This window comes from Salvia miltiorrhiza, chromosome 6, assembly GCF_028751815.1.
Source record: "Salvia miltiorrhiza cultivar Shanhuang (shh) chromosome 6, IMPLAD_Smil_shh, whole genome shotgun sequence".
Classification (NCBI taxonomy): domain Eukaryota; kingdom Viridiplantae; phylum Streptophyta; class Magnoliopsida; order Lamiales; family Lamiaceae; genus Salvia; species Salvia miltiorrhiza.
In genome coordinates this window covers 31,863,524-31,885,980 of record NC_080392.1, presented here as the reverse complement: position 1 = coordinate 31,885,980, position 22,457 = coordinate 31,863,524, and the positions used below count along the sequence as shown (strand labels likewise).

Sequence of the window (22,457 nt, the reverse complement as noted above, 5' to 3'; positions counted from 1 at the left end):
GGAAAAGCTAACTACAGCGCCAGTGCTAACAATTCCGGAACCAGACAAGGAGTATGTGGTCTACACGGATGCATCAAAGAACGGACTAGGATGCGTTTTGATGCAGGAAGGCAAAGTGATTGCATATGCATCGCGGCAACTTAGGCCACACGAATTGAATTATCCGACCCATGATCTTGAACTAGCGGCGGTAGTGCACGCACTAAAAATTTGGAGACATCATCTATATGGTGTCAGGTGTGAGATTTACACCGATCACAAAAGTCTAAAATACTTTTTCGAGCAAAAGGATCTCAACATGAGACAGCGAAGGTGGCTCGAATTAGTAAAAGATTATGACTGTGGTATAAATTATCACCCGGGGAAGGCCAATGTAGTAGCCGACGCATTGAGCCGCAAGGTCCCATTGAAACTGGGATACATCCTTACAAAGGAAGAAGAGCTCATACGAGATTTTGATAGGATGAAATTAGAGGTGATAAACCCACCTGCTACAATAGCGGGGGTGGTCGCGATTATACCGAATTTGAGGAAATTGGTGGTAGAAGCTCAAAGGAAGGATGATAAATTGGAGAAATTACGAGCTAAGATAAGAGAAGGAAATCTCAAGAACTATCACGAAGAAGCCGACAATGCTATTTTCTTTGAGAAGAGAATATGCATCCCTCATGACGATGAACTCAAAAACAAGATCATGAGCGAAGCCCATGACACTCCTTATGTCGCCCACCCGGGAAGCACTAAGATGTATCAAGATCTAAAAGAGAATTTCTGGTGGGAAGGAATGAAACGAGACGTGGCTTTATTCGTCGAAAAGTGTCTAGTTTGCCAGCAAGTAAAGGCTTTACACCAACGACCTTACGGCGAGCTACAACCTTTGGAGATTCCAGAATGGAAATGGGACGATATTGCAATGGACTTTGTTACAGGATTGCCAAAAACAAGACGAGGTAACACGGTAATATGGGTCATTGTAGACAGACTCACAAAGAGTGCACACTTTCTGCCTATCCCTATCACGTATAGATCAGATAAGTTAGCCCAACTCTACATCAAGGAGATCGTGCGTTTACATGGGGTGCCGAAGACAATCACGTCCGACAGAGATTCTAAGTTTACCTCCAGATTCTGGATAAGCTTGCAGAAGGAATTGGGAACAAGGTTGAATTTCAGCACAGCTTTCCACCCGCAGACAGACGGTCAGTCCGAAAGGACAATTCAAACGCTAGAAGATATGTTAAGGACTGTCGTGCTAGATAGAGGAGAAGATTGGGAGCGTGTGTTGCCACTAATCGAATTTGCTTACAACAACAACTATCAAGCAACTATCGCCATGGCACCTTATGAGGCGTTATACGGGAAGAAATGTAGATCGCCGCTTTACTGGGATGAAGTCGGCGAAAGAAGAATCTTGGGGCCAGATACAGTAGGCGAGATGATCGAGATCGTCCGTCAGATTCGACAGCGTATTAAAGAAGCCCAAGATAGACAGAAGTCTTATGCCGACAAACGTCGAACCGACTTGCAGTTTGAGTGTGGGGATAAAGTCTTTTTGAAAATTTCTCCCTCTAAAGGGATTACAAGATTTGGCGTAAAGGGTAAGCTTAGACCCCGTTTTATAGGACCCTATGAGATCCTAGAAAGGGTGGGCCCGGTAGCTTACAGGCTGGCGTTGCCGCCAAGCCTTGGGAATGTGCATAATGTGTTTCATGTGTCACAGTTGAGAAAATATGTTTATGATCCAAAACACGTGATCCAAAGGGACGACGTTATCCTAAGCCCAGATATGAGCTATGAAGAGAGACCCGAATCTATTCTAGATCGGAAGGTTCAAGTACTAAGGAATAAGTCGATACCCTTAGTAAAAGTCCTTTGGAAGCACCATGATCAAGAAGAGGCGACATGGGAACTCGAGTCTACCATGAAGGAGAAATACCCAGAATTATTTCCTGAGGTACAAATTTCGGGACGAAATTTATTTTAAGGGGGATAGTATGTCATATCCCAGTTTTTAATCACTGATTAAAGATTTAATAATTAGGGTTCGGCATCCATTAATAATAAAACTGATTTGATTAATCTGATGTGATTTAATTGTTATATATGTGTTTTGATGTGCTAAATTCTTATTATTATTATTTGAATCCGTTTGAGATTTAAAAGATTATTGAGTAGTCAATAATTATTATTTCGGATTATAACTGACTTAGCAGAGTCATGTTATTTAATTTATATACGATAGAAATAGTATTTCTATTATTTACTTGAAGTCGTAATTAATTTTCGACTTATAAAACGAGTTATAAAATATGTAATTTATAGAGAGTTATAACGAAGCTTCGTTATATGAGAACCCGAAATTAGTATTACAAATACAGAATAAGGATTTTATTCATCACATTCATCTAGCACCTACACATTTCCACATCCATCTTACTCTTAAATAAATTGATGGTGTTGGAAACACTCATCATATGCCAACCATCCCACTAAACACTCATCATATGCCAACCATCCCACTAAACACTCATCATTCCACTAAACACTCATTATTCCACACACTCATCATTCCACTAAACACTCTTTACACCTTCTTTTGCCAGCCATCTTCTACACCTTTAACATCTCAACATGCAATTAGCTTTTATTTAATCAAAATCAGCAGCCAACATTCCTCCCATTCCTCCTAACATTCTGATCCAAGCTATACGTTCTTATGCTTGAATTATAATTCACTGATTCCAGCTTTCCAAATCAGTTTCCAAGATTTCCCAAAACAAGAAAGAGGTAATAAACGTCCATTAATTCTTCCAATTCTTTCATAGTTTTCAGATCCAAAATTTCATTGTTAAGCTTGGCTGAATAAATTCGCAGATCCAATTTTGGTGAATTCAGAAAGAAGATTTTCCTCATTTCCTACTCATATCAAGGTTACCTCCTATTTCCTCCATACACTTACTGTAAAATTCGAACCATCAAGAACATCAACACACGCACTCATAATCATTATATTTCTATCTATTACAAGTACAGATCAGTTTTTGTAAATGAATGATTGAAAGAACAGATTAATAAAACCCTAATTTTGCTTTTGTGCGTGTGACTGGAATTTGGGGGGATGAGTCTCCTGTCCTTGTGTGTCCGAGTCAGGGGAGGGAGTGAGACAGCCGGCGGCTGCTCAGGGCCGGCGACGGCAACGGTGCCGCCGAGCCGCCTTTTCCTTTTCTGTCAGAAATTGGGAGAGGAGAAAGATTATTAGAGTTTCAGTTTAAAAAAAAAAAGAGAGAGAGAAACGGAGAAAAGGGGTAAGAGAAGAAGAGAGGGAAGAGAGGACTTATCTTCTCCGGTGACGGCGATACGGCGGTGGGAGCACCGGGCTGGTCCTGCTCGGCCGGAAAAGAGGATAAAATGGGGGAAACTCAGATCTAGTTTTAAGAAAAGAAAAGAGGAGGAAAGAAAGAGATTTAGGGCTTACCTGTGAGAAACGATGCTCGGCTTCTCCACGGCGAGTTCGGACGGCCGGTGAAGAAGACGACCAGTAGATGACAGGGGCTGAGAGAGGTGGCCGTGTTCTGTCACGGCGGAGGAGGCGGGGTAGCACATGTAGGAGGCGGCGTGTGGTTGTTTCCGAGAGATAGAGACGGACGAAAAGGGAAGAACCAAAAGGGAAAGAGAGAATAGGGGAAGGGAAGAGAAGCGGCCGGCGAAGCGGCGCTCGCTGCTGACGGCGCCGCTGACGTCCGGCGAGGGAGAGGGAGGCAGACCGAGAGGGAGAGAGAGGGAGAGTGAAAGGCGTGCTGTGTGTGTGCGTGTGTTATGTGTTTTGTGTGTGTGGTATATGTTGTATGTATTAGGGTTAAGTTTAGAGTGGGCCGAAATTTTTTTTTAAAAAAAGAGAGAGAGTGGGCCGAAAATATTTAAATCAGTGGGCCGAATTTTTTTTATGCTGGGCAATTTATTTTAATTTTCAGTGGACTTGAGTGTGGGCCGATTTATTTTAATTAGCTTGGGCCGAAAATTTTAAATAAAAATGGGCCGATTTTTTTTTTTTATATATACTGCTGGGCCTTCTTGCTAAAAAAAAAAATGGGATTAAACCCTCATTTTTATAATATTTCAAGGCTTTTTGAGTATGGATTTTAAATGGTTAAAATGTTTTATTTCATCTCAATGGATTTTAAAATGTTTTATTATTTATAAATGAATAATGGAATTTCTTATTTATTTACATAAAAAAAATGTATAGAATATTATAAATATGGTTTCTTTTTAAAGAAAAAGGATTAAATTATTTTATGAGTAATTCCATTATAATAGAATTAAAATGTCCTATTAGAATGGCTTCATGTTTTAATAAATATTGAGACTATTTATTTACATGATAAAAAAATGTGGAATTGTGTTATAGAATGATTAAGTATATGATTTACTTTATCAAATGAGCTTGGGATTTAATTGAGATATTAAATTACTAAGCATGTGTTTATAAATGATTTATTTATTTATGTGATGAAAATGTGCGAAGTATGAGAAAGCATGATTTATAATGATTAAATTTTCAGAGTAATAATATATAGCTTGTTCTTAATTGATGGAGTACTTGACTAAATGACGGGTGTAGAAGGAAGTTATGGATTATGTACATGTTGATGTTCGAACAATTGGGTTTGAACCTATATGATAGTTACATGATAAGTGATTACATTTTATTGATTGAATGAAACGAGATTAATATGGATGCTGCTAGAACCCTAAAACTTTAAAAGATACCCTAGGCACGTAGAATTAGACTTTGTCTTATGACAATTTCTTCACGAACTTATCGACTCTTCATCAATGAAGGTCCGGGCGACAGAAAGTGAAGCAGAAGAAGAAACGATTCCACGCCAGCTTTAAGAACAATTGAGGTGGGCATTATTTTATTATTACGTATATAGAGATCCCCTGCGTGACGTAGGCCTCATATGCGAATATATATGCATGATATGTTTTGACTATTTATTCAGTTCTTATAAAATGCTTATATGTTCAATGCCCTTTATGAAAATGAAAATGTTATGAAAATGAAATGTTTATGAAATGATTGACTGCCAAAATGTTTATGTTTTTATATGTATCCTATCTGTGTTGGTTCGCCAACTTTAAAGGAAATCCAATTGGGATCCTATGCTAGACAAAGGTCGCTAGCTAGGGTTAACGTGTACACTCATGGAGACCGCGAGTCGCTTGCGACCGGTCTTGGCGTCCGTGGTAAGGAGGCCTCCTTCCCGGCGCGTGACAGAAAGGACAGATATGGATCATATAGACTGAAAATGGGATGCATCCACCTTTATGAAAATGAACGAAATGTTTTAGTAAGCGCAGGTCATTTATGAAAACCCCTGTGTGTTACTGTTATGGCAGTTCAATTTATATATGTATGCATGTTGTATTTTCGGCTTATGTCACTGAGTATTTTTATACTCAGCCCTGCATGTATTTCTAAATGTGCAGGTTGAGCAGGCGATGGAATGGATTGGTGTTGAGCGGATTTCCCTTTTGATGTTTATGTAATGAAACCTTGAGTATGCATCTCCATATGCATAACTCACACGTTTTTCCGCTGCAAACACTCTGAATTTGTTATCGTATTGTGGAACTTATTACTCCTTCATTTTGTTTAAATTTCATTTGGGGTTTAGTCGTTATGGCTGGCTCATTTGTTAATTACCCAAGTGGTTATATATATATATATATATACCACTAGTTTGTTGTTATTAATGTTGGTTATTTAGTAAATCCCTTTTAAATTTCCATTTCTTATTGTTCACCCAAGTCATAACCCCGGTTAACCCGTCATTGGGATAGTGGGCTGTTATACCACTAGTTTGTTGTTATTAATGTTGGTTATTTAGTAAATCCCTTTTAAATTTCCATTTCTTATTGTTCACCCAAGTCATAACCCCGGTTAACCCGTCATTGGGATAGTGGGCTGTGACAGATTAAGTTCAGGCGTAATAATAAAGTTTGAGTGGTACTACTTAAGGAATTATTAAGAGATTAATTAATTTAAGCTGTCAGAGCTCTAATTAATTAATGGATGTCAGATATTTTAAATACGGAGATTTAATAAGTCTAAATACAAGCCCCGACTCATCACCGGCAATAAAGGGGTAAGTCAGTATCGGTTCTCTAGTGGAATGAACTGATATTTATAAATTAATTATGGTCTGGGCTGACCATGGATAAATTAATTTATTTGAGGCCCATCTTTATTCCTTGTATCTGGTCCCTGGGCTGGCCCAATGTCTCTTAGCCCAAGAAGACAGAATTTTCGGCCCTCACATGTAAAGTGGCGCCTCCTCCTCTTTTCTGTATTATTAAATACAGCTGTCAGCTCTCAGAAAAATACACTGATAAAAATTAGGGTTTTTGAGAGCAGAGGGAGGCGCAGAAACGTGTATGGTCTTTCTGTCTTGGGAATTTCCATAGCTCGTTGTCCATCCAACGTTGGGAATTGAGCGGGATACAGTCGAGAAGATCAGAGCTGGAGTCAGATTCTTTCGACGCGATCATCAACAGTTTGTGCATCCGATTCTCAAGTAAGTTTTCCTAACACTTGTGTGCAGCTGTTAAATTCATAGGAGCATATTAGGTTTTAATCGTTGTATGATGAATTAATAATAATCCAAGAAACGATCATCGGGCAATCGAGTATTAATTCAATTTAATATTCCTTCAAATTATTGGCCAAATAATTCACAAGAAATTAAGCACCAGGAATCATGAATCACAAGTTGGAGGGCAAATTGATATCAATAAATCATACACACATAATTAATCAGCTATGTACAAACTCTAGGTTCAGATTAACGAACTAGCCAGACATACTAAAATAAATCAAAAGCATAAATAAAAAGAAAGCAATTAAAATAAATAAAATAGATAAAACCCGGAAGAATGTTGAATGACAGCTTGAATCTTGTAGAAAAATAAAGCTAATAATCTATGAAAACAATAAAAGTCTAAATCTAAAACTGAAAAGATGGAGAAAAGAGGTAAAGAGATGTGAAAAGATGTGTCTATTAGGTCAGGAAAAGGACCTATATATAGGCACAGGAGATAAATACAGTATAAAACTCGAAAATACTGATAAAATATAAAAAACCCGAAAATTGCCGAAAATTCGGAAATTTCCGTCAACACTATTCACTGTTGTGCGCGACTTTCTTGTTTTGGCCATAACTTTCTTGTCCGAACTCCGATTTACGATCCGTTTGCGCTCACGAACTCGTATCGAGACGTTCTACAACTTCTATTTCAGAAAACGTTTTCAAATTCGAACTCAATATTTCTGAAAAAATCATCAAAGTACGACCAAGTAACATATTTCACAAGATAAATCAATTTAAGCACAAAACAATCATCCAACACTCAATTTCCTATAAAATTTACATCATATGAACACTAAAAATAATGGAAACATGAGTGTTATCAACGGGCTGGGCGCCTGGGGCTGCGCGGATCTGCCTGGGTGCCGCGCTCGCGCACGCATGGCAGGTGCACCCGAGACGGGCTGGATTGCTGAGCGCCGACTGCGATCTGCCCAGGGTTGTCGAGGCCTGCCGAGCTACCGAGGCGAGGCTGCCGGCAGGGGGCTGCCGAGGACGCCGAGGACGCGCGGCAGGCATGGGCCGTCGAGCCGCGCGCCGCCGCCGCATGCTGCTGCTGCTGCTGCTGCCGAGTGTTTGTGGTGGCGCTGCCTAGGGGAGCCAAACCCTAGGTGCCGCACGAATCTCGAGATAAATTTTAGGGGTTCCCAAACCCTAGTTTCAAAGACGGGCCTGATGGAGCTATTTCGGGCCGAATTTTCATTTTTGAGTATTTCTTTTCTGTTTTAAATGTAATAGATTAGAATTGAGATTCCACGAATGGGTCACGAAGAACTTTATTTCTTTTATTATGTTCTTTGCATGTCGTGGGGTTAATCCGTTATGCTCTTTGCATGTTGTTTTTGTCTTTGCTTGTTAATATGTGTTTATTAACTGCGCTTAGACAAGCATGCTAGGTTTATCATTTTCTTAAGCATGTTTTAGAATTCCGCGAGCATGTTTTACGTGTTGCGTTCTAGAAGAGCATGTTTAGGATTATGTGTTGAGCATGATCAAACCTTTTGAAATAAAAAGACTAAGCTGTTTTTTCCAATAATTTTTATAGTGCTTAAAAATTATTTTAGACCTCCACAAGCGGTCTCAAGACAAAGTGATTGAGAGTGTGAGTAAACGTCCACACGATCGTGGCTTACTTCATGTTTGATTTCACGAGTTTGTCAAATTGAGATTTCTATTAAAAATATTTAAATCCATTTAAGTAGTGGGATTTATGCGGTAAACGTCCACACAATCGTGGCTTGCTCGTATGATTTTCATAAGTTCTTTAGAGGATGGATTTAAATAAGATAACCAAGAGATTAAATTGAAAGCGACATGGTCCTAGTGAGTATGTCAATTTCGAGAATTTAATTGTCAAGGTTAAATTGTGGTCGCTGCTTAGATATCGTTTCAAGTACAATGCACAACTCTCCATCAGAGTCCCTTCTTGAATATGATATGGTGTAGTTAAGGTCCAACCATTAATTTCTTTTGTCAAAAGGTTAAGTTGACATGAATGACAATTAAATGACTAGGTGAATAGTCTGGTTGAGGGGTTCATGTGTCAACGTCCACACGATCGTGACTTACTCGTGAGATTCCTTGGGCAGTTGGAGGTTTCATTAATATTGTTTTTATCAAAAGGTTATAATATTATTGTTACGAATTATGTGCTTCATGTTCTTACATGTTTAAATTGTTTACTTTCAGATATGTCTATGTCTCCTATCATCTCGATTCTTGCAAACAATCCTCTCACCTGTCCGAATTATGTTGAGTGGAAACGCCATCTTATGTATATTCTTGTCGCTGAGGAGCACAATTTTGTGCTCACTACTCCACGTCCCGCAGCCCTTACTGATGAGTCGACTGATGAAGAACGAGAGGCGCATAAAAGGTGGCACAAGTAGAATAATATGGCCAAGTGCTATATGATGACGACTATGTCACAAACCTTGCAAATCCAACATCAGGTCATGAATGACGCGACTGACATCATGTTGAACCTCACTGAGGTGTTTGGGGGAGTCTGAGAGATCTGCTCGCTTTAACATAATGAGGGAAATCTTAGCATGTAAGATGAGTGAGGGCAATTCTGTACACGAGCATGTCATGCATATGACAAATCTTTTTGATAGGCTCGAGTTGCTAGGAGGAGGTATCGAAGGAGAAGTCAAAGTCGATATCATCCTAAATACTCCCCCCAAGTCTTTTGAGAACTTCCGTCTCGATGCCATTATGAGCAAGGTTAACTATTCTCTTAATGAGTTGTTGAATACTCTAGTTATGGCAGATGGAGTCATGGGCAAAGGGAAAGAGGTGTTTGTCGCTGCCAAGGGATCTACTTCTTCGTCGAAAGGCGAAAAAAAGAAGTGGAAAGGTCCGAAGGGCAAGGGAGGCAAGCTAGCTAGTGGGAGTAGCGGAGCGGGCGGTCCTACCGACGGTGTGAAAAAGCCAACGAAGAAGGAAAAGTGCTTCAAGTGTGGCAAGACTGGGCACTGGAAGAAAGATTGTCCGGTGCTAAAGGCAAAGGGACAAGGTACGTCACAAGTTTTAGTAACTGAGACATGTTTATCTTCGTTTTCTACTCATTCTTGGGTAGTGGATACGGGGGCGACTGACCATGTTTGTTACACCTTGCAGGACTTCAAGCCGACAAGGAACCTGGCAAGTGATGAGATCACCATCTCCATGGGCAATGCGGCGAAGGTTGCAACTGTTGCAGTTGGAGATTTATCTTCATGTTTTGGTGATGACATTTTAGTTTTGAGAGATATTTTGTATGTGCCGGAGTTTCGGCGGAACATCATTTCTGTTTTAAAATTGTTTTTGGATGGATATTCTGTTACTTTTGATAGAGGTGTTTCTATCATGAAAAATAACATGATTATTTGTTCCAGAATTTTGAACAACTCTCTCTATACTATTACATGTCCAAATTATAGTTCTGTCCATGTTGCATCTACATCACAAATTTGTCCAAATCCAAATAAGAGGAAATGTTTTTCTCATGAACAATATACACATGCTTGGCACCTAAGGTTAGGCCACATCAATCTAAACAAGATCCAAAAGCTCGTGTCGAATGAAAATTTGAAAGATTTTCAAGCTGTTCCATTTAGAACCTGCGAATCTTGTATAGAAGGAAAGATGACGGCAAGGCCTTTTAAGGCAAAGGGGAATAGGGCCTCGCATATGTTAGAATTGATTCACTCTGACTTGTGTGGACCGATGTCCACAAAAGCTCGTGGAGGGTATGAGTACTTCGTCATTTTCATTGACGATTACTCAAGATATGGATATATTTACTTACTTCACCACAAGTCTGAATGCTTTGAGAAATTCAAAGAATTCAAGGCGTAAGTGGGGAAGAGATTGGGTAAATCTATCAAGTCATTGCGGTCTGATCGTGGTGGCGAATACCTCGGAAATGAATTTAAGCAATACTTGTCAGATTCTGGGATTACGTCCCAATTGACTCACCGGGTACTCCCAAACAGAATGGTGTAGTGGAGAGAAGAAACATAACTCTTTTGGAAATGGTACGATCAATGATGAGTTATACATCGTTGCCTATTTCATTTTGGGGATTTGCCTTGGAAACAGCGGCTTACTTTCTGAATCTAGTGCCGTCCAAATCTGTGCCTAAAACTCCTACCGAATTATGGTCAGGGCGAAAGCCCAGCTTGCATCATATAAAGGTATGGGGTTGTCCTGCATACGTGCTTGACAAGGAGGCAAAGAAATTGGAGCCTAGATGTGAAGTAAAGCTGTTTGTAGGATATCCAAGGGAAACAAAAAGTGATTATTTCTATAATCCTAAGGATCAGAAAGTGGTTGTTAGCACCAACGCACGATTCTGGGAACAGGATTATATAGATAAACACAAGTCTAAGTCTGAGATTGTCCTTCAAGAAATCGAAGGCAATGGACAGGCGATTCCATCACCCCAGCCAAGTGTGCAAGTGAATGCACCACAGGACACTGCACAAACCATTGTCACAGATGTACCACCACTGCTTCGTCGTAGCGGGACGGTTATCGTCCAACCCGATCGATTTATGTTCTTAGGGGAATCTTCGAATCTTGTCCCTGTTAATGAACAAAAGGATATCGACCCTGACAACTTTAGACAAGCGATGGAAGATTTAGATGCAGATTCTTGGTACGACGCTAATTTATGCTTAATTGTTCTTATTATGGGGGTTTGATTGTGCCATGTTTGAGTTAAATATTCTAGAATTTGGTGCGTTTATGAGTTTGTTTTACGCTTTGCAGGAGATTTTGATATAATATGAGAAAGAATGATATTCTGGAGATTTTGGATTAGAATTGCGTATTCTGGCGCAAACTGGTTCCCAGAGCTGATAAGCCCGCGCCAGAGCAGAGCTGACTTGTGCAGAGCTGACTTTCTGCAGAGCTGACCATGTCCAGATCTGATCATCTCCAGAGCAGAGCTAGAACTCGATAGAGCTGAAGCTCAGTTACTAGAGCGGACTTTCCAAACTTTCTTTGCCAGAGCTGGAATTCATGTGTGCAGAGCTAAATCTACAGAGCTGATATAATTCCAGAGCTGATTTTCAGAGCTGATATAATTCCAGAGCTGACGCTCCAGAGCTGATTTTTAGAGCTGATTTCCAGCTCTGCCATGACTCGCCAGAGCTGCCAAGACTGTTCCAGAGCTGACTACCAGCTCTGCCATAACTTTCCAGAGCCGCCTACTTCTTCAGAGATACGACTCCAGAGCTGACTTTACTCGCCAGAGCCAACATTGTTCCAGAGCTAACAACCCCACGCCAGAGCTGAATTCCAGAGTCGACAATCTCCTTATCCAGAGCTGACTACTTCTACAGAGCTGATTTACAGAGCTGCCATGACTCGCCAGCACTAATGTTACTTGCCGAGCACTCTTTCCAATCCTAAAGTTTCCTTTGCTGTCACAACTTTATCTTTTAGGCCCACACTTAGCCTTTTGCTTGTCCTCAAGCAAAATCAGTATGAATCTAAGGAAGAGAGCGTTTCACGATGATTATTTCCATCAAAACATTCAACAAGTCAATTCAAAATTTTCTATTCAACACATATATATCTTTCAGATCATGCAAGTAACTTAAAGTTTACAAAGCAACAGAGCAGTAATGCAAGTAATTCGATCAGACCCAATTCTCTGCTAGAAGTGAATTCCCTAATGTGATCGCCATTATAATCAATATCTCCATTTTTCACACTTTATGTGCTTAATCACTTAAATTTCGACAGTTGAGCCATAATTCATGAAATAAAACCATTTGAATGCAATCCAAAGTCTTCTCACGTGGTTTCCCATGCTCATAGTTAAACTAGAGGAGCAGAGACTCAGAGCTATCGTTTTCAGAGTTGGCCAGTTCAGAGCTGGCCTTTTCAGAGCTGGCAATTCGTCCAGCATTTAAAACATTTCACAAATAAGGACACGATCGTAGGCAATCACAATGAAAACACTCCCTCTAGCATCTACCGGATAAATCACGTTTTTCTTGCTTACTACAGTGTTGCAACAAAACTCATAATTCTTTACACAATCAAAAAATATATATCAAAAGCAAAACAAGAATAACCACCAAACAACACACTAACCTGAATATCACATCAAAAACTATCTTCTCTTCCACAAATCCAAGAGCAAGCTAAGAATAGAGGGACCAATCGCCCAATCGAAAGCATGCAACAAAACAAGACACCCCCCCACACACTTAAAGTATGCCATGTCCTCAGGGCACAAAATAAAAAGAGTTAGAATACGTCCCTGATCATTGGCAATGAAAAACAGAAGCACGGTGAGAGGCGGCGAAAAGTAGGGTTTGTGGCAGAGTGGAAATGTCAGCGTTGGCGGCAGCGTCAGAGCTGGCGGAAGTGTCAGAGCTGGTGGCTCTCTTCAGCGCTGGCATTTCAGAGTGGAAATTCAACGCCAAAGTGTAAGTTCAGCGCTGGAAAAGGGCTCTCCTGCCTAACATAACCAAGAACACTCCAAACCAAAGGCATCAAAAGAAGAAACACACAAGAAAGCAAAGAAACAACAGAACAAAAAGAAACGAAAAGCAAACTAAGAAAAAAAACATGGGTTGCCTCCCATGCAGCGCTAGTTTTAAAGTCGCCAGCCCGACTTAGAGAAACCCTTAGCCAAAATCACTATGAAACGTCAGCTGAATTAATCCTTGTGAAAACACGTCCTCCTCCATTTCAGTTGCGGGTCCTCTTAATGAGCAAACAGAGCTGATCACGTTCAACATTCTCTCGACCCAGGAGCCAGATCGCAAGTTCTCCTATTTCTTCTCCTCCATGAGTAGTACACTCTGTAATCCTTGCACGACACCATCATTGTATTGCAGCACGTCCAGAACTTCTTCTTTAACGGCTGCGTCCTCTTTCAAATGAGTCGGTAGTTCTTGGACTGCATTAATTTCGAGTTGCAACTTGTCCAAAAATTTATCTTCAATGGCCTCCTCATCCAGTAGGTTATCAAGAAACTCCTGTATTATTTCGCCCTCTTTCAGGCATGTGGTCATCAATTTCTCCTCAACATAATTTTGGCAAGTGCTCACCAGAGCTGGCATCCTCGTCAGAGCTGGCAGGCTCGTCAGAGCTGGCGGACTGGTCAGAACTGGCGGACTGGTCAGAGCTGGCGGGATGGTCAGAGCTGGCAGAATGGTCAGAGCTGGCAGGCTGGTCAGAGCTGGCGGAATGGTCAGAGCTGGCAGGCTGGTCAGAGCTGGCGGAATGGTCAGAGCTGGCGGACTAGTCAGAGCTGGCAAAAGATTATCAGCACTGAAAATTTCCACTTCTTCCACAGGGTCAGAAATCTCAACATAAGAACATATATGCAATAAAGAGGTGGAATTAGCAGGCTTCTTATCGAAAATAGAAAACGTTACCGATCTACCTGACCCGGCCATACTTAAAGTTCTAGATCCCACATCAATGTGAGTCTGGGTAGTAGCCATAAAAGGCCGGCCAAGCAGAACAAGATGGTCGTTCTCTCCTCTAATGCCTTTCCCTGCATCGAGCACCACAAAATCTATCAGCACTTTGATTCCTCTCACTGTGACTTCGACATCCTCCAAAAGTCTACGTGGACTGCTTATAGCACCGTCAGCTAGCTGAAGTCTCATATTAGTGCACTTCAGCTGTAACACCCCGTACTTTTATGAGTAGTAGTAGTGTCGAGACACTACAGAGAGTACTGCGGTACTGAGATATGAGATTATAAATAAAATGAGATGGAGTAATGATGATAAATAGAGATATTGAGTATTAGAGTTACATTATTTTGATGAGACGAATTATTCTTCTAGATGGAGATATGAGTCTGATAGAATCAATGATGAGGATAGAGAGTGAGCAGTTTGAGAAAACGAGTTCAGATAGAGATACTGATTGAATTGAGAAAAGAGCATAATTTATTTTTCCCGATGACGGATACAGTGGTATCTGTGAGATTAATTGTCCTATGGTTAATAAGAACATCTGATTAAGAATAGAGTTGAGATAAGTGAGTGAGAAACCCTATAGAAGGGAGAGTCGATCTGAGAAATGATCTAATTGAGAGATGATTGTTGATTGCTTTAATAAGAATTGTATCCGTGTTTTACCTGAGATGGTTTGAGTGATTGTCTGCGTGACTACTTGTTATGATGATATGAGTATGATTTGTTTTGTGTTATGTTAACACGGATTATATTCGAGATTTTGGAGAACGAGATTCTTTTTAAATCGGGAAATAGCATACAGCTATTATTATTTTTGCATATCAGTATTTTATGAGAAATATTTTACTGAGATATATATATATATAAATAAGTTTATGATGAGATGAGATATTCCAATAGTTTGAGCTATTGTATTTTTTTTTCGATGAAGAACTATGAATGAAATGCATTGAGGAAATAAGGATGTATAGAGATAATGGATGAACGTTGTTAAAGTTAAAAAATCTGGCCTTGGAGTTCTGCTATGGCCTGGGAGTTTTGCTCTGGCTTGCGAGCTCTGCTCGGGAAGCGAGATCTGACCTTCCAGAGGGGAGGAAGCGAGATCTGACCTTCCAGAGGAGTCGAGTCGCCAGAGGTGACGAGTCCAGCGGGGACGAGACCAGAGGTGACAAGTCCAGCGGGGACAAGTCCAGAGGTGACGAGTCCAGCAGGGACGAGGCCAGAGGGGAGCTCATTTCTCTGCCCTGCCAGAGGGGAGCTCATTCGTCTGCCCAGACAGAGGCGAGGTCAGTCCTCTGCTATGCCAGAGGCGAAGGCATTCGTCTGCCCAGACAGAGGCGAGGTCAGTCCTCTGCTATGCCAGAGGCGAAGGCATTCGTCTGCCCAGACAGAGGCGAAGTAAGTCCTCTGCTATGCCAGAGGCGAAGGCATTCGTCTGCCCAGACAGAGGTGAAGTCAATCCTCTGCTATGCCAGAAGCGAAGGCATTCGTCTGCCCAGACAGAGGGGAAGTCAGTCCTCTGCTATGCCAGAGGCGAAGCCATTCCTCTGCCCAGACAGAGGGGAAGTCATTCCTCTGCCCTGACAGAGAATGCATTCTTCTGGCGAGCATTTCTCTGCTCTGGTGCGGAACCTACTTTTGAGAGAGAGGAGTCAAAGCAAGTGGATAAACATTGTTAACGGACAAGATATTTTTATGCAAGTGGATAATTAAGCATGTGTTAATTATCCAATACTTGATGGCTAAGTAAATGGGGTTATATAAATAACACCTTTCTCTTTCATCCCCATAACAGACGTCCCTTTCCTCTCTCTCCTCTCTCTCCTCTCTCGACTGTCATTATCCAACGCCATTGATGAGCTAGTAAAAAGCTTTGTAAGCTACTTGTATCCCATAACCACCGATTAAACCAAGCTGAAAACACTCGTATATCCATAGAACAAAAGCTGGACGAAGGTTTGAGCTAGGAATCATGAAGATGGAGTTATACTTTTCTCTACACAAAACATAAGAGTAAGCTTCTAAACACATGAATCTACTTATATCTAAGCTTTATGAGCATGTATATAGATGATTAGAGTATTAAAACAACTCCTAATTCAAGTTGAAGTTCATGAAGAAAGTGAGGATTCGAGTATAAAATGAGCCTAGGAGATTGTAGTTATGATAGTTGATGGATTAAAATGATGATTAGAGATGATTGATAACGAATATGAGTTCTTGAGTTGATTTGAAGATTTGAGTGGTTATATGAGTTCTTGAGCATGCTATGATGTTAAGTGATGATTTAGATTAAAGTGATGAAATGAGTTTGGTATGAGTTTGTTGTTGAGAATTATGATGTTATATTTAAGATAGAGATGTTTTTGAGATATATGATTTTTGAGTTCAAATTGGAGAAATTTCGTAGGCCTACTGACCTACTGTGATCAATGGTTTGTCGATGTCTAATAGCTTTGAAAATGTTATAGCAAGTCCCTGCATGAGTCTTGAGTACCCTGGTAAAATTTCAAGCCATTTCAACTTCGTTTGATATTTCTTTAAAATGCAAAACCTAAACTGTGCATTATTACTGAGAATTGCAGAGAACAGGGGAAAGAGTCATTTATTTCAGTAGCTTCCTATGTGATCTAGCTTTCTAACTTTTTATTGTATCAACGTTATGGTGTTAGCTAGATATCCACCAAAGTGGAGCCCATTTTGACAACGTTTACTATTTTTCCAAAATTGTAACTTTCGGTTGCACAAAACTGCCAGAAATGGTAGATTGTGGTAAAAATGTCATATCTCTCAAACCACTTGGAGTTTTCGACTCTACTTTTTTTTAAATGAAACTAGACTCATAGATCTTTCGTTTGGTATAATTCTCGAGTCCAGGAGATGTCGGAGTCAGAACAGTTTAAATTTTGAAGTTGAGTCAGTGTATAAACAGAGCATGTTTTGATGATGTTTGATTGTGATTGCTTATGTGCCTTATGTGATTGTGTTGCCTATGTGTTTGAATGAGATTAGACGAGCCTTATATGAGAGATAAATCGAAACTTAGAGCCATGATTTTCTTGAAACCTATCCTTGAACTAAAGGATGTGTGATGAGTGGAGAGTTTATGTAGAGATGAGTAAGGAGATAGAATATGAGATAGAGCATGAGTTAAGGTTTGAGAATTTGTCAATGAGTTTCTAATCGAGATTCATTTTATGACATGATGAACCTTCAATGATGATGATGATCCCTGAAGACACGAGCAGAGCAAGGTAGTAAGTAACTCCACTTTTACGGGAGATTTTGAGTAAGGTCTTCAGGTGGGCATTATTTTGAGTATACAGTTTAAGAGTTTTTCTAAACTGTTTTAAATGATGATGAGATGTTTTGATGTTTTGAGATTATGATGATGTTTGAGAATTATTGACTTGCCAATATTTTTTATGATGATGTTGAGCTTGTATGTTTACCCTCTACTGTTGAGATGAGACGATCGGGTCCTAGGCAGTTGATAGCTATCCTGCCAGGGCTAGTGTACACTGAGGTGACTGTGAGCCGTTGAGCGAATCGGCCGGTCACGGTGCTTGAGAAGGAGGCTTACTTCTCAGTACCTGAGTTGAGATGATGATGAGTTGTAGATGTGGTACTTACTTGCTGAGTTTTGACTGTAGTCATTTGAGTCATTTCATTCATTTATTAATGATGTTGAGTTTTAACTGCTTGCACAGGTTCCTTTAAGATATAATTCATGTGTATTGCTGAAGTGTGGCAAGTTCAATTTATAGCTCTATGAGCAGCTTTGTTTTTCGGCGATATGTCCACTGAGTATTTATGTACTCACGCCCTGCATGTATTTCTAAACGTGCAGGATAAGCGGAGGGGGAGTATGGTGCGGTGCTGGTAGGGAATGTTTCGAGTTGACGTTTTCTTTCTCTATCGTATGTCTGTTTTGTCGATAGAGTTGCGATATGAAGTTATGTTGTATTAAATCGAGCATTTTACTCACGATTATATGTCTTCATACATATAGTCGGTTCACCTTTTGTTATCACACTCTGAATATTTTGACTCAATATAAAAATCGAGCTATACTTGTTTTGCTTTTCATGTTGAGATTCCCGATATTTATCGAGTTATGACGATGTTGACGAATATACCCTTTGATGAACTATGAAGATCTTTCTTTAGCATGTTTCTTTATGAGCTTCCGCTGTTGATCTATGTATTCTTTCTATCTTCCCCCTTTCTTTTATTAGTCGTATCGATACTCAGTTCCCGCTATTACTAGTGTCGGAATCGGGCTGCGACAGAGTGGTATCAGAGCAGGTCGTCTGCTCTGAGTCTAATGCTTGATTGAGTTGAGCTTTTATTTGCTCTTATTTACGAGTTGAGTACTAGTCTAACTTGAGTTCTTAAACTGGTTTGAGAGTCAGTCGAAACAGAACCCCAGCACCCCATCTTCTCCGACTTATCGAGGTAAGAGCTTTTGATGTTTTCTTTTCCGCTTTCATGCTGAGTTTTAACTACCCACAAATGAGTTATGTGATGTTTGATGGTGGAACTATCTGAGCGTGATGAGAACCATGAGTTGAGGAATATTTGGGAGTCATTTTGAGGCTAGTATAGCCGTTGCCTCACCGTACCAAATGAGAAAGAGTATGTTGATGATTGGGGTGGAATACCAAGTAAGTTTCGTATCCACTTTTGAGAAAAACGATGTTTTTGTTTTTAGGATGCAGCGTATTGTTGAAGCATCAAGGAAACGCTGGTTTAGAGAGTACGAGCTAGATGAGGACGATACGCTAGGAGAGTTTCTAAGAGCATTACCATCGACGCTGGCAGAAGGTTATTTCCTACGGAATCGATGGAGCGGAAGTTATCGACCTTCTGATTCCGCGGTTACCACCCACGTGGGGAGTTTGGGTGACAACATTAGTCCCCCTATTCGTGGGCACTACGTGGTTGGGAGGAGTGAGTTATGGTGATCTCAGCGGTTTTATCGCGACGCTCAGCCATCGTTATTTTGCGTTCGGTGATCCCCCTGCACCGCCGTACGAAGTGCCCGCTGGGCCAGTCCAGGGTGGAGAGTTAGTGGTTGCACCCCCACTGCCAGATGAGCCTTCCCCGGTTGCACCACCACCCCCTAGTGAGGCGATACCGATTATATCTGAGCAGGTTGTTTCAGATTCGATAGTTTTCGAGACGTATTCACCGGTTGTGGAGCACGATCCGTTTTCGTATTTGGCGATGATCACATATCCTAGTGCCGACTTACCTTTATGGGATTTGACCCCGGTGATGGCACCCTTGCAAGTGCTACCTATCAAGTCAGCACCGCCGATTGTTTTTACAGAACCTCAGATTCAGCGGGTATCAAGGCCATCCGATTCGAGAGTTGCCCCATTGCTAGATTCCGACGTTTTGGCTTTACAGCCTTACACGCACCAGCTCCACTATCCACCTTATCGAGGCGCCCAAGAGGGAGGATCTCGACCTGCGAGGTCAGACATCGATGAGGAGGATCCGGACGAGGAGACTCCGGATATGACAGTTGGACGCGAACAAACCCAGCCTTAACGGCATCAGGTTGCAGACGACGGCATGGGTTTCTATTTTCGAGGTGCCGATTTACTATCCGATGTATGACACGGATGTCGAGGATGAACCGAGCGACGATAGCGTGTATCGGACCATAGACGAGTATAAGGATGAAGAGTCGGAGCCGAGTGAGGATGCACCGACTAATGATGTTGGGAGTAGGACATCAGGTGATGGCGATGAAGATGACGAGATGGGAGATTGATAGATGACGACCGAGACTATCTAGAGATGTATATGCATATATATATAGTGATGCATAGCCAATGTACATAGCTAGAAGCATAGTATAGAACATATACGACGCTTAGTCCCTATGATGCTTGCATAGCGAAAGCATCATTATAGTAATAGGGCGTTTTGTACAAAGAACCTTCGCTTTTGTGTAAGACCTCAAAAGAGAGGCAATTTTCCCTATGATATAGAGATGACGTTGATGACTAGAGAGCTTTATGCATCAGAGTTTTGAGATTGATGATTTGAAGCATGATGTTAGATGAACGATAGAGATGACGAGAACTATGAGAATTCTATATGAGAAATATAGAATTGAGTTGAGATATAGAGAACTGAGATGAGAATTCTATATGATATATATAGAACCGAGTTGAGACGTCTATTTGAGTTGAGAAAATAGAACTTGTATGTTGCGATGACGAAAAGATTAGCTTTGAAGCTAATATATATATATTTTTCTTACCCTTATAGTATGCCTCCGAGAAGGAGAAACAGAAACCGAGAAGAAGATGAGGAACAGAGAAATCCTACACCACCACTTCCTCCACCACCAGAGAGGAGAATATAGGAACTTTTCCTAAGACAAAATCCACCAGTGTTTAATGGATCTGGAGATCATGCTGAGACGGAAGAGTGGATCCGGAGTATGGAACGAATCTTTAGATTTTTGAGATGTGATGATCACGAGCGTCTTACATGCATGTCCTATCAGCTCAAGGGATCTGCAGATTTCTGGTGGGAAGCTAAATAGAGAACCATGACCCCAGAGCAACTAGATGCCCTTACTTGGGATTAGTTCAAAGCAGCTCTGTGTGAGAAGTATGTACCCCGGAGTTACCGGAAAAAGAAGGAAACAGATTTTGCCAATTTGAAGCAAGGCAATAAGACAGTAGCCGAGTATGACCGGCAATTCTGCGATTTGGCTCGATATGCCCCATATCGAGTGGACACGGACGAAAAGATGTCGGAACTATTTTGTTCTGGTTTGAAGCAAGAGATACGAGTTGTGTTAGCAAGCCAGAGTGCGCTAACTTATGCTGAAGCGCTGAACAGAGCGCTAGATATGGAATTGGCTATGCAGCCAGAGAAAACGAGTCAAGCTTCGACGCAATTGTCGAACCCGAATTTTCAATCGGGAAGCCAATCTTTTTCTGGCCAAGGCCAGAAAGGCAAGAGAAAATGGGACGATCGAAGTCAAGGTCCCAAGAAGCCGTGGCAGAGTCAGAATACACCGCCACACTATCAGAACCGAGATAGTCGGCCTTACGTTGGCCAGACTGCACCAGTAGCAGCTCCACAAGGATCGCGAGGAATACTTCCTTGCCCGAAATGCAACAAGCTACACATGGGAGAGTACAAGATGGGACAGAACAGCTACCTGCGGAAGGATCGGACACTACTCCAATCAGTGTCCAAATCGTCAGCAAAGTGGAGGCGGAGGAAGGCTGAACCAGTACCAACCGCAGCTTAAAGCGATGGAAGGAGTCCTACCGCTATCGCCGCCACAGCGACAACAGCCAGCCTATCGACCACGTCAGTCAGGAAGGCAGCCGCCAGCCCCGCAGGCGAATCAACCCCATCATCAGAGAGTGTTTGCGTTTGAGAGGAAGACTCAGGACAAGAATTGAGGAAATCTAGCAGGTATTGGTGAGTTGGAAGGTGTACCCATAGTAATACTGTTTGACACGGGAGCACCCCATTCTTTTATTTTCCCATACTTGTGTTGATACTATAGATTTGAACATAGAGCCTGCTCCGCACCATCTAAGATTGATGACTCCTATAGACAGAACCACTACGATCTCACTCGTATGTCCTGACTTGGAATTCGAGCTAGAATCGATTAAGCTTAAGGCTAAAAACCTAAGGATGATGTCTATGTGGAACATAGGTAATATTTTGGGAATGGATTGGTTAGAGGAGAACCATGTGACGATACAATGCAAGGAGGGACGAATATTGTTTCAATTTCCAGGACAAGAGCCTACTTCGTTTATTGGCGTTGAGAGAAAATAGAGAAAGCCGCCAATAATTTCGGCGCTTCAAGCCTGAAAGCTTTTGTAGAAAAAGGATACAACCGAGTATGTTGTATGCCTGAATTAGACTGAGGAGTCCAAAACAAACATAGATGACGTGCCAGTCGTGCGAGAATACAAAGATGTTTTTCCTAAAAGCTTTACCAGGATTACCCCCAGATCGATAGCTCGAGTTTACGATTGATCTTGAGCCCGGGGCCGCACCGACGTCAAAGGCACCATATAGAATGGCCCCGATAGAGTTGCAAGAGTTGAGGCTGCAACTTCAGGAATTTTTAGATTTGGACTTCATTCGACCTAGTGTTTTCCCCGTGGGGAGCACCTGTTCTCTTTGTCAAAAAGAAGGACGGTAGTTTGAGGTTATGCATTGACTACCGCGAGTTGAATAAGGTGACACTGATGAATAAGTATCCGTTACCTCGGATCGACGATTTATTCGATCAACTCCAAGGAGCGAGCACTTTTTCAAAGATTGACTTGAGAACGAGGTATCATAAGCTGAAGATAAGATC

The 22,457-nt window shown here is 41.2% G+C and overlaps 2 long non-coding RNA genes across 2 annotated transcripts; one reads left to right on the top strand and one right to left on the bottom strand.

The window, feature by feature from the left end:
• The first annotated feature begins 2,219 nt into the window (after nt 1–2,219).
• Nucleotides 2,220–5,756, top strand: LOC130989093 (uncharacterized). The gene is made up of 3 exons (XR_009090464.1): nt 2,220–2,930; nt 4,843–4,907; nt 5,494–5,756. It is a non-coding gene; the product is annotated as an uncharacterized LOC130989093 (long non-coding RNA).
• LOC130989094 (uncharacterized) lies at nt 2,962–3,808 on the bottom strand. The gene is made up of 2 exons (XR_009090465.1): nt 3,476–3,808; nt 2,962–3,383 (listed from the first exon to the last, which is right to left on the bottom strand). It is a non-coding gene; the product is annotated as an uncharacterized LOC130989094 (long non-coding RNA).
• Nucleotides 5,757–22,457: the final 16,701 nt, after the last annotated feature.